General features: G+C 47.8%; 1 long non-coding RNA gene across 1 annotated transcript; it reads right to left on the bottom strand.

Moving 5' to 3' along the window:
- Nucleotides 1-6,310: 6,310 nt before the first annotated feature.
- On the bottom strand, nt 6,311-10,763 carry LOC120224199. The gene is made up of 2 exons (XR_005526493.1): nt 10,550-10,763; nt 6,311-7,506 (listed from the first exon to the last, which is right to left on the bottom strand). It is a non-coding gene; the product is annotated as an uncharacterized LOC120224199 (long non-coding RNA).

Here is a 10,763-nt window from a genome sequence, read left to right as displayed (position 1 = left end):
TCCAGTTAGTATTCTCTCTTATAATACTATGGGCTTTTTAACCTTTTCTGGTACTTATCCCAATTTCATAAATAGATATAGACAGATACAGAATCATGTCTATCTTCTGCACTGTATTAGATATCTAGCCCAGCACGGTGCCTGATAACTAATTTGCACTCAATAAGTAAATGTTGAAACAATTCCTACCAGACTCCCCCTCCAGTAGTTTTATAGCACCCTCAACTTACAACTCATTCACTTTCTCAATTTCTCACCAGATTTTGGCTCTTAAACCCTGAGGCAAGTGAGAAGACATTAGAAAGGAACCGCACAGGCTTACACCAAAGGCATCTATCCTGGTAAGAATCCAGCTGGGTCTCAGGGAAGCCTTTGGTCTTTTCTGCCTCCGGATGACCTCCTTGCCACCCAAAGCATGGCCCAAGAAGGCAGGTAGGGTCTATCTTCCCTCCTGACTCAAAAGTTTTAATAGCATTCAGTGCAGTCACTGTTTCTCTCAAGAAACTTACTGAGTTTGCTTGCAATTGTTCTAATTGCTGAACCTGACATGATAAAGTTTAGGTGGCAGCTCAGCACACTGACCATCTTTTTATTTTTTATATTTTTATTGAAAGTAGTTGACACACAGTGTTACATTAGTTTCAGGTGTAGAGCATAGTGATTCAACTTCTGTATATGTTATGCTGTGCTCCCCACAAGTGTGGCTACCATCTGTCACCGTGTAATGCTGTTCCAATGCTATTGACTATATTCTCTATGCTGTACCTTTTATTCTGGTGACTTATTCATTCCACAACTGGAAGCCCTTGCCTCCTTCTCTGCTTCACCCATTTTGCCCAACCCCCATCCCCTCTCCTTTGGCAACTGTCATTTTGTTCTCTGTCCTTATGGGTCTTTTTGCTTTTTGTTGATCATTTGTTTTGTCTTTTAGATTTCCCGTGTGAGTGAAATCAAATGGTATTTGTTTTTCTCTGTCCAATTTCTTTTACTTAGTATAATATCCTCTAGGTTCATCCGTATTATCACAAATGGCAGGATCTCATCCTTTTCATGGCTGAGTAATAATCCAACACACACACACACACACACACACACACACACACACACACAGTTGCATATATCTTTTCAAATAAGTGTTTTCATTTTCTTTGAGTAAACAGTAGTGGAATTACTGGACCATATGGCATTTCTATTTTAAAATTTTTGAGGACCCTCCCTCCTGTTTTCCACAGTGCCTACACATTTGCATTCCCACCAAAGTGTATGAGGGTTCCTTTTTCTCTACATCCTCACCAACATTTATTACTTCTAGTCTTTTTGATTCTAGCCATTCTGACTGGTGTGAGGTGGTATCTCATTATAATTTTAATTTGCATTTCCCTGATGATGTGTGACATTGAGCGCCTTTTCATGCGTTTGCTGGCTATCTGTATGTCTTTGGAAAATGTCTCTTCAGGTCCTCTGCTCATTTTTAATTAGGTTATTTATTTTTTGGTCTCACATTTAGGTCTTTAATCCATTTTGAGTTTATGTCTGGGTATGCTGTGAGAAAGTGGTTGCCCACTTTCATTTTTTTGCAGGTAGCTGTCCAATTTTACCATTTATACCTATACTATGTATATTCTCGCTCCTTAGCTATAGATTGACCATACAAGTGTGGGTTTATTTCTGGACTCTCTATTCTGTTCTATTGATCTATGTGTCTATTTCTGCACCAGTACCATACTGCTTTGATTATTACAGCTTTGTAGTATAAGCAGATTGACCATCTTTTCTTCTAAGTCCTTATATGCAAGCACAGTATACATTGGAGCCACTAGAAACAGTGCCGAGGTGATAGATTGGTTACTAAATCATATGAGCGACTAAATTCTATGGATTTCTGATCATTAGAAAGAGAAATGGCTAAACATGAATTCCAAATCTAGAATAGTACCTGGTATTAAAGGTGCTCAATAAATATCTATTGGTGAGGTTAATATAAGTGGGGAAACTAATGCAAATAAGTTAAGTGACGTGCCTAAGGTCACACAGCTGTTGGTATTTGAGCCAAAATTCTAACCCCAAAAAGGCAAAATGCAAAAGTGATTAGGAAACAAAAATGCTTGAGACTACTTCATGAGTAGCGCCTCCAAGTGCATAGGGGTGGGAGCCTGCTGCCTCCAGGGCAATGGGGAGGTGGGACAAGGTGTGAGACACACCCTAAACAGCATCTATTGAAAATGCCTTGGGACGCCTTCACTTCACCCAATGCCTTGGGTGGCTCAATCAGTTAAGCTGCTGATTTCGGCTCAGATCATGATCTCACGGTTTGTGAGTTCAAGCCACTTGTCCGGCTCTGTGCAGACAGCTCAGAGCCCTGAGCCTGCTGCAGATTCTGTGTCTCCCTTTCTCTCTGCCCCTCCCCTGCTCACACTCTGTCTCTCTCTCTCTCAAAAATAAATATTTTTTAAAAATTAAAAAATATTGGAAATGCCTAGGTCTTGTGGGTTCTTTTAAAAGCTATGTTTGAAAAGCTTCATTGCAAAAACATATGTCATGGTGGGTTTGTGGGAAAGTCAGATGCACCAAAGACTGACTCAAATGTCAAAGTCGTTGTTTTTGTCACCCACTGCTTCCTTTGAGTGTCTAGCAGATGTTGGGGAGGGCTGTGCAGCTGGATGCCTCGAGAGCCTTCCATCCTCAGGGTCTCACGAGAGGCAACCTTTGGTGCACAGCCTCTGAGTCTGGGATATGTTCGCTGCCCGGGCCTTGGGACAACAGGAAGAGGTCAACCTCAGCCCAGCAAGTGAAGAGCCCTGAGTTCCGGACCAGTCTGTCAATCTACAAACGAGGCTCTCGCACCTCTAAGCCTTGTTTGCAAACCCGCTGCATACTGCATACCAACCCCAAACCTTACACGGCCCTCGAATCGCATGACTTACATAATGTGGTGATCCTCCTGCTACGCTCCTTACTTCACAGACGTGGACCCGAGCTCCGAGAGGTGAGAGGATTTTGCCGAGACCGCAGCCAGCGCAAGGAAGAGTGGGGGAGAAAACCCGTCTTGTCTCCTGGCATGTTGCAACTACCTGGACAGGAAAAAAACCAGCAATTATTTCTGTCCAATTCTGTCTCTACATTCTTGAGCACCAATTCATGCAAAGCACCATGGACGGCAAAGACACACCCATGGCCACGCACAGTTCCTTAAGGAGCCCCTCAGTAGGTGGGATGTCCCTACTGTCTTCGCATTCTCTCAAATCCACCAGCTTTTCCTGTTTCTTGAAGTCAAAATGCTGACCCACTGTTGTGTTGGGATGGCTGGTGGGGAAAAGGGGAAGAATAGAAACCTTTATCTCGAGACTACTATATGCCAGGCATTCTATACATTCTCCTATTTGGCTCTCAAGTCACCCTCTAAGATAAGTATTAGTACTTCCATTTCCAAATGATTAAAAATGTTGACGGGCTCAGGAAGTTGCTGAGCTTGGATTTGAATTCAGGTCCTTCCACCAGACCGCACTGTCATTCTTTAGCCTTCTCTTCTTCCCTGAGCTGTCCTCTGGTCTCCGCAGGTGCTCATGCATCTTTAGAACCTTTGACAAGCAAGTTCCCCTCCCCTACAACATAATATCAAAATCCCACCTTGTCCTTCTAGGGAGCCTGAATTCTCAGCTGAAGGTCTTCCTTCTCACTTCTCAATCCCCACATGTCAGTCCACCCCCACGCTTCCATGCCCCTCCTGTTTTTATGAAGTCTTCTTTTCTGAGAAGCACGCTCCCAACCTTTAGCTATTCTCCCCTCCCTAAAGGCACTCTATTCCAGGCGCTGAAGCTTCCCAGACTTCACTGTCCCCCTCTCCTCATCCTCACCTCCAGAGAGGCAGCCTAGGTATTGTCAACTCCTATTGACAGAAGAGGACACGGAAGCCCAACAAGGCTGTCTTTCCATGAGGATTGCCCAGCCCAGCCCACACCTCCACCCTTCACGGTTCCTGCTCACAGGCCTCACTGCACCACACTGTGTGTGGGGTTCCCATGTCATGTTACACGTGACATTCATGCTCTTTTCCTGGGGATTTCTCCGTCATTCCAGCTCATTGCTGGGGTTGTTCCTTTTCATTCACAGCTAATCCTATTTTCTCTTATTCTAGCTGCTAAGTGTAGCCCAATATTTCCAAATTACACCTGAGAACATCCTCTGCCCACAATGTCCTTTTGTCTTCCCGGTGAACTCTTCCTTCCAAAGTCGGTGCTGACAATAGCCCATTTGTGAAAGCCTTCCCTGGCACAGGGCATCCCTCCTTCCTCAAGGTGCCTGTAGCCTGTCTATTGTAACACAACACCCCAAGTCACTGGAAATGTCTCCTATTTCCTAGACTCACACATCTTCACTACAGGGACACTTTTGTTTTGTTTTGCTTTGTCAATTTTGCAATCTGGAATCTCTAGCCTAGAGGCTGAGGTACAGGGAATCTTCAGTAACTATTTCCTGAGTATTGTTTGTCTATATAGACCCAATGGGGTAGAACTAGAACCAAACAGTGGAAGGTTCTGCTCCACTAGACTCCGAGTTCCTCAAAGGCAGGGAGACAACTTCTTCCGTCAGTGGATTGCCACTGTGCCAACAGTCAAGGTGCTACAAATGCAGAATGAGTCACCGGGCCATGGTCAGTTCCCCCTTCCAGGAGATGTCTAAGCACTGGATAAAAAAAAAATGATGCCGTGGCAGAGATTTGGGGCAGGCGGCTGCACGAGGTGTTCCTGAGCTCCCATGTAGCCCCAAAGACCGTGTGGTTGCAGGGTGAGCAAGAGGTTGGTTCATAGGTCAAAAGACGGACAGGAAAAGTGGAGACAGATGAATGGAAGTGAAAGAGGCACAAAGGTGGAAAATAAAGGGCCTGTGAGGAAAAGAAGGCTGCACAGTGGCAAAAGGGAAGAGATTGGAAAGACTGGCTGGAAGAACAGTGTGAGAGAGTGGGGCTCATTAGCCACAGGGAAGTGCTCGCAGTCTGGCACGGCCAGCTGCACAGCACTCCTGCTAGCCCAGAGGCAGAAGTTGCACAGCATATGAAAGCTGACATGCTGAAAGCCACCATGACTAGAAATCAGTCAGAGATGGACTTCATGCCCATTCCACCCAAACAGGAACCTGAGTCCTAGAAAATCAGTTGCAATTGACAAACACCAAGCCACACAGGAACACAGGGAAAGACCTTACTGCCCGGTGCCACCCAGCTCCTCTTGACATGCTGCAGTCTGGCCAGGCCTGAGTCGACCCACCAGGAGCACCAAGCCTCATCCAACAGAACTTGCAGAGGGCAGCCCACCCCCAACTCTTGTGCCCACTGGCTCTGGAACCCATCCTTTTCCTAAAACTTATGCATTACAGGCGGTGACATGGTAGGCGGAGCTCTGCAACCAGTCTGCCTTCCAGACAGGAAATGACAGGAGACCTGTACTCATGTTGTGACTATGGCTGCAGACCCTGCTCTACCTTCATTCCCTGCTTCTTACCAACGCACGGCTACCTGGTGCGCTCAGGAATGTTTACGAAGTATCTGTGTATTCGTGTTTACAGGGCACCCAGTATATCCAGACGCTGAGGCAAATCTTTACATGGTGCCTCAGTGCTGACTCCTTCAACTAAGCCAATAAATACCGTCACGTCATGGGCAGATAAGGAAACTAAAGCTCAGAAAGGTTAAATAATCCCTCAAAATTACACACACAACTATTAAGTGGCAGAGCACAGATTTAAAGTTTATTTATTTGTTTGATTGTTTATTTATTTCGAGAGGGCGGGGAGACGGTACAGAGAAGGGAGAGAGAGAATCCCAAGCAGGCTCCACACTGTCAGTGCAGAGCTGGATATGGGACTCAAACTCAGACACAGTGAGATCATGCCCTGAGCCTAAGTCCGATGCTTAACCAACTGAGGCACCCAGCACACACACACACACACACACACACACACACACACACACACACCCCGCCCCCCGGCCCCTGCCCAGGTCTAGATATAAAGCAGTTCCAGGGTCATGACCCAGGGCCATCCAGGAATGGAGCCTTGTTCACCTATCCCGGAATCCCTGGGCACATGTCTCCTCCTCTTCCACTCAGGTCCTCCCTGGGTCATGCCTGGGCATCTGTGCCTGAGCCCCGAGGCAGCCCGCGGACAGGCGCCCTGCCTGCCTACCCAGGCACCTCCCAGCTGTCCCCTGTCCGGGCGTCTCACTGCTGTGGAGGCAGCCCGCCTGCCCTTTTATTGCCAGCTTCAGAAACCCGCCCTCCTCACCACTACAGAGGGTAACCTTTGCATCTTGCTGTCCACATCTCTTCTGTTCTTCCCCTGACGGAGCTGGTTTGAAAAGACACTGAGACCTGAATGCATCCCCAGACAGCGACTGCCACATGGCTGCATTGGCTCCTTCTTCACTGTAATGTAACCCAGGAGCGCCCTCCATCCTACACTGCACTCACGCTTGCACCTGTCACCTATCAGCCCTGCGCCTGGCGCTCCTCGGGCTCAGATCTCCTAGGTGGGGGTGGGGGGTGGATTTCGGCTGAGGGAACAAAAGCTCCTGCATCTTGCTGCTCTGAATTAACTCACCTCCCAGCTCTGCACCTTCCTCATTGCAGCAAGGTGAGTGCTCCTCCCACCCCTGCAGCTGGCCACCTGCGCATGCGTGTGGGTAACCTCCTGCCTGGAAGCTCAGGTTCACCTCCACCACCACCACTCAGGGAAGCGGGGAGCCCAGCCGGGGAGGACAGGCGCGGAGACGAAAAACATCGATGAACCGCCACCGTGGTCACTAAAGCAGCTTCGTTTTCCTTGCACCACCTGGGTTGATTCACTTCCAGTTGCAGCTCCACAGGGTGAAGCTGGTCCTGAGGAAGTGGTCAGAGGGCGGCAGACAACGCTTCCTTTCACACAAAGCCTCGGGGCAGAAGCAAAGCCTTCTAACACATCCTTACAAACTCTATCCTACCCCACAGCCCCTCTCTCCAGTTTACAAACACACCTTTTCTGTGTTATCCATTTTTTTCACCTCCTCCTATAGGGTTTTCCTTCCAGGTGGGAGATCCCTATGTTCACAGTCATGGGAGCTGGAATACCTCTTAGCACTCAGCTCTCTGCTCGTGTGTTCACTCTGCATCCACCGTGTGCCCTCGGCATGGACCCTGCCCTTGGGCTTCACACAGTGTGACCGTCCTCATTGTCTGTCCAGCTGGAAATCTGAGAAAGACCTTCCCAAACCGCATCTCTTGGCTGGCAGCATATCATTTCCAAAAATAAAATCTCACAGAGAAATTAAGTATTAAAAATGTTACAGTTAGAGGTTTCTTGTGCATGGATGTCTCCATGTGTTCTCGACACTTCAGGCATGCCGGGGGCATCTGCTTGTGGTTGGTGGGCGGGTCTGTGCACAAAGTCAGTGGACACCTGACAGCTGATTGTGTCCCAAGAAACTAAGTCCAATCCATGCTGAAGATAACCATGTCCCATGTAACATTTCTTGTCCTGAAAGAAAGGTTGAATGTTATTGTCATTCTCACACTCCTCTGGAATCAGACAGAAAGATTCTTAGTTTTATTTTAATCCTAAATTCTGCCACCTAACACTTGGGGGAGGTACAACCCACTTTATTAAGGATTTGAAGTATCAGCTAAAAATCAGCTGCTACAAAGGGAATGGACTATACCAAAGAGAAAACAGTTTACTCAAAAATCTAAGACTAAAGACGAGAAAACTGAAAACCAAGGAAAAAAGTGAGTTAGTCAGACTCCTTCAGGAACCAGGGCCAAAACCTGCATTCTCCCAACATCAGTCAAGGTCAAGTGTGTCCCACAGCAGGCTGAGAACACCCTGACCTCTCTGGTGATGTAGCTCAAACCATGTGACATTTTAGTTCAACTGAGACCAATCTACGATGTTCTTGTGTCCCCAGGATAACTGGTTTTAGTAACTTTACTTTTGTCCCCATCTAGGAGTAGAGATTGTGTTTCTTAATTATTTTGCTGGACTGGAAGAAGTGAAATAGTATTTGCCCTCTTGATGCTTGCCCTCCACAGGAAAATATCCAACTCTTTAAAAAGACAAAACAAAACAAAAACCCTCACACCCAGCTCATATCATGGAACTGGGAAGGGAGTGGAAATGGGGAGGCTCCATTTAGGAGTCCAGCCCTTAAGGCTCAGACAGGGAGAAATGAGGGTTTCTATAGGAACACTTACATGTAGGAAGGATGCAAAAAATCCTTATAGAGTGACTGTACTTGTCCAGTGAAATGTAAACTTGCCTTCCCACCATTGCCCCATAGTTGGTAACCACAATCCAAATTTCTTTGAGGGACCACCTGCCCACTCTCTCTGTCCATGTGGTTCAATTGCAGCTGATCCCACTTAGATGCCCTTCTGATCAGTCTTTAAAACCATGAGTCCCACTGGCCCCAGTGATTGGAGCTGAGAGATGGGCAAAGACAGATTCTTAGTGATATCATTTAAGTATCTGAATCCAGGAGGGCCTTAATCTTGGAGTCCTACTCCTAAGTTTTACAAGTTATGGAAGTCATAACATTTCTTTCCCTCCCCTCCCCTCCCCTCCCCTCCCCTCCCCTCTCTCTCTCTCTCTCTCCCTTTCTTTCTCTCTCTCTCTCTCTCTTTCCTCCCTTCCTTCCTTCCTCTCTCTCTCTTTCTTTCTTTCATTCTTTCTTCTTTCTTACAAGTGTTAAGCCCATTTGAGTTGAGTTTCTGTCATTTGCAACCAAAAGAGACCTATCTAATGAACCCACAGCAAGGACACTGAGTGGGTGCTCAAAGAGAATAAGAGCTTCAATGAAAGTGTGGTGACAACATTTTGGGCACCTGGCCTCAATCCTCCTAGCTCCTGAGAGAAGGAAAGTTCGGTCCAATCCAAATGGGGGTGCGGGCCATAAGGAGGTGCCCTGGTGCCACAGCAAAGCTCACCAGGACATCAGAGTTCATCCTGAGCTGACATCTAGTCCTCCACCCACCTAACCTTCCAGTGAGATTCAGTGTAAGAATATGAAACTGCTTTTGATGAGGTTTCACCCACTCTGACTCCCACAGTGCTTTCCAGGTCCTCAGAATCTAATTTTTCATTTAGAGGCACCCAAAGATGCCCGAATTTGGGTTCATCATCAGCCACATTTTTATCTATTGCTGAAACCCAAGTTTCCCCCATTTATAATAGACATCTGACCCCAAAGTTCTTCTTTCTCTATGACTGCTGTCCCTCCCCATGTTTCCCCGACACAAACTGGGTGGACATTAGCCCTTTAACAAAAGCACGGTATTAGACCCTCATCCCTTACTGCAAATCCTACCTTTTGAGTACATGCTTTGATTTCTTATTGCCTTTCCTGGTACATTTCCTTCCTTCCCAACTGGAGTTGGAAAGAGCGGGTATGTTACAGACTAATGCGCCACCACAGAGCCAGGAGCTAATCAGTCATTCCATCAACCTCTGCTGAGCATCAGGTACCGCACACCACTGCAGATACAGCGGAACCCCCAATATCCCCTGTCCTCAAGGATTCTATCCAGCAGTGGGGAACTTGCTTGTAGCTCTCATGTTGCAAAATGGGCAGCCTAGAGACATCTTTGAAGCCCATGCTGTGCTGTGCTGTGTGCTCTACAGATTGGGCCTCATCTATTCAAAACACATTCACAAGATGTGGCAAATTCCCTTCCCAGAATGTGATCAATGCAGGTCACCGGTCACCGGGAGTGGGCAAGGGGAAGGTGGAGGGTAAGTTCTACCCTTGACCCTTGAGGCCTGGCACCAAGCTCTGCGCTGCCTTCATCAGATGTCAGACCTCAGAGCAGGTGGTCTAGTCAGAACGATGGCACTGAAGCAGACATGAGTCATCATGTGACCCATAACTGCTTTGCAAGACTAAGGGGTCAAGCACTCCAGTTACCTCCAATTAGCCCTGGGGTGAGAAGGAAAGAAGTCCTATTTGAATAGGGTTGAGGGAATGGACAGAGAAGGGCTTGAAAAATTTAGCTCTTCTTGTTTACTTAAACTTTATGCTTAAAAACAAAAAAGCAAACAAAAACTTTGGGCACATTCCATGGAAAGATCATTTGAATGACGCTAGCAAGCAATGGGCAAGAAGTTGTCATCAGGTGTGTGACTGCATCTCCACTGCTCAGTGTGCTCAGAGCACCCCCCGCACACACACACACACACACACACACACACACACACACACCACCCCGTTCCCTGGGGAATTGTCCTTGAGCCCAAGCCCCACTGTCCTCCTCCTCCAGGCAACCTCCAGGGCTGCTCCCAGAACACACTTCCCAGCAACCGCCTGCTGCCCGGGGCCTTCCTCTCCCCATGTGGCTGCAAGCCTGGTAGCTTTCTTTTGGGGGGGCTCTGACACAGCCTAAAAAGTCAGGGTTTCCAGAGTTGAGACACATCAGAGGCTGCTGTGCCCACACGGCCCTGTGCGGGCTGGGCTGAGAGCCCGCGGGTTCCGAGTGCAGTGGAACATGTGTGCTTCCCACTGCCCCACCCCGCCAGCAACAACCCTCACCTTGTTCCACGGGGCGGCCGCAGGGGCGTAGAGGGAGCCCCAGCCCTGGGTCTTCTGGAAAACCGAACCGGCCTCCAGGCCATTGGTGTCCTCAGAATCTTAGACAATGGAGGCGAAACACCCCTGGAAAGGCAGGCATCAGGAGCCAGACGGAAGTGGTACAAACAGAAAGTCAGAGATGCTGGTCTGTGATGGGGCTGTGCCGGGAGCAGCT

This window comes from Hyaena hyaena, unplaced genomic scaffold (genome assembly GCF_003009895.1).
Source record: "Hyaena hyaena isolate Hyena2069 unplaced genomic scaffold, ASM300989v1 scaffold_1124, whole genome shotgun sequence".
NCBI lineage: Eukaryota > Metazoa > Chordata > Mammalia > Carnivora > Hyaenidae > Hyaena > Hyaena hyaena.
This window is presented reverse-complemented; position numbering and strand designations above follow the sequence as displayed.